Source organism: Chrysochloris asiatica, unplaced genomic scaffold (genome assembly GCF_000296735.1).
Source record: "Chrysochloris asiatica unplaced genomic scaffold, ChrAsi1.0 scaffold00072, whole genome shotgun sequence".
Classification (NCBI taxonomy): domain Eukaryota; kingdom Metazoa; phylum Chordata; class Mammalia; order Afrosoricida; family Chrysochloridae; genus Chrysochloris; species Chrysochloris asiatica.
Window position 1 is genome coordinate 1,242,670 of NW_006408590.1, and position 2,479 is coordinate 1,245,148.

The following is a 2,479-nucleotide window of genomic DNA, read 5'->3' on the forward strand; positions in this document are numbered from 1 at the left end:
TCCCCCGTCTTGTTTCTGAGACAGCTCATTTTAAACCCAGCTGGTTGGAAAAACGGACCAAACCCCTCATTAGAGTCCCAGGTTTTTATAATCATAATTAACCCTGCTGACAATCACTTGCAACTGAATCATAGAATCCTATCAGCATTTTCTCCCACCTTCTATTACCCAGACCCCTCAAGAAAGAGGAACTACACCCAATTGTTTGATGGGAGTTACAAAGACTGTGGCTTGAAGAACCATGTTAAGTAATTCAGTGCTCTGCAGGTTTTATACAGAAAAGAGTCATTTTAGGAAGCTTGCTTTAGCAGCTGTGAAAGATGAATTTTATGGAGATAAAACTAGAAGGTGGGGTTATATCCTCAAATATATCTTGGTTTGGCAGAGGATATTTGTTCACGTACCTTTGCTGCAAATAAATCTGTGAATGTGGTAAGGACAGGGGCAAAGTTATAAAAACTTCTTACATAGAAACAAACACTTTGAGTTACTGGGCTTGGTGGTTCAGGACCATGGTTCACAGTCGATGTTCTACGTTCTACTTTGTTGAGTAGCAACCAGGGTCCTAAAAGCTTATGAGCAGCCAGCTAAGGGGCAACTATTGGTCTCTCCCTGTTTAGAGGAAAGAAGAACTAAGAAAATTGAAAATGCTTCAAAACAATTAGTTCAATGGATTAATGGACTACGAGAACATCAGTTTCTACAACAGAGGCCAGAAGAACTGATGGTGCCTAACTACCACTAGCAACTGTTCTGAGAGAAATCAATTAGAAGATCATGGATAGACTGAGAGGAAAATATGGAACAAGATTTAAAATACAAAAATGTGAAACAAAGCACAAAATCATACCAGGCTGACTGGTAGGTTAGGGGCTAGTGGAAGCCCTGACACTTCAGCCCTTGTTGTTAGGTGCCTTCTAGTAAATTCTGACTCATAGTGACCTTATGTACAACAGAACCAAACACTGCCCAGTCCTGCACCATCCTCACAATTGTTGAGCTTGAGTCCATGGCCACTGTGCCAATCCATCTTGTTGGGGGTCTTCCTCTTCCTTACCTAGTGTGAGATCCTTCTCCAGGAACTGGTCCCTCCTGACAAAACATCCTGACAAAGTCTTGCCATCCTGGCTTCCAAGGAGCATTCTGGTTGTATTTCTTCCAACACAGATTTGCTTGTTCTTCTAGCAGAATCCATGGAACTTCTCATATTCTTCTCTAACCATGGCCCTTTTTTTGTTAATTGCTGTGCAGCCGGTTCCAATTTATAGCAACCCTGTATAGGGTTTCTGAGGAGCAGCTGGTGAGTTTGAACTGCTGACCTTTGTGGTTCAAACTGACCTTGAGGTCCAGTGCATTTTCCGATAGTACCATACCACCCTGAAAAAAGAGAACTAATTTGCTTGTAAACTTTTACTAAACATCACAAAAAAATTTCAAAACAAAAAGCAGTTCAAATCAGTTAGGAGATTCCTATAGTAGTTGAGAATAATAGTAGCAAGAAGTACTGGGATGGTGCTGTAGGATAGTACTGGATAGCTAACTGCAAGATCGGTGGTTCAAACCCACCAACCATTACTTGTAAATACTATACAGGGTTGCTATGAGTAGGAACTGACTCGACAGCACTCAACAACAAACTAAGGCAATCTTAGTGTAGATAAAGAGAGTTATCATTTGAGAATATATAGCAACAATAATTTAAAATAGTAATAATAGCAAACAATTTTATAGGATTTACTATAAATACCAGTTTACTGTTCTAATGTTCACAGCAAACCCTTAAGATAAATGCCATCTTCCTAATTTTAAAGATAAAAATAGGACCAAAGAGGTTAAATTTACTCAAGGTTACTTGTTATTGTCCATTTGTTGTTGTTAGGTGCCATCGAGTCGGTACCGACTCATAGCGACCCTATGCACAGCGGAACGAAACACTGCCCAATCCTGGGCCAACCTCGCTACTGTTGCCATGCTTGAGTCCATCGATGCTGCCACTTGGCCAATCCGTCTTGTTGAGGGTCTTCCTCTTTTTCTCTGACCCCCCACGTTACCAAGCATGATATCCTTCTCCAGTGACTAGTCCCTCCTCACAATATGTCCAAGTATGAGAGACGAAGTTTGGCCATTTTGGCCTCCAAGGAGCACTCTGGCTGGACTTCTTCCAAAACGGATCTATTGGTTCTTTTGGCAGCCCATGGCATTTTCAATATTCTTCTCCAACACCATAACTCAAATGCATCAATTTTTCTACGGTCTTCCCTATTTACTGTCCAGCTTTTGCATCCATATGAGGTTATTGAAAATACCATGGCTTAGGTCAGGTGCACCTTAGTCCTCAAGCTGACACCTTTGCTCTTCCACACTTTAAAGGTCTTGTGCAGCAGATTTGCCTAATGCAATACATCATTTTATTTCTTGACTGCTGCTTCCATGAGTGTTGATAGTTGATACAAGAAAAATGAAGTCCTTGACAACTTCA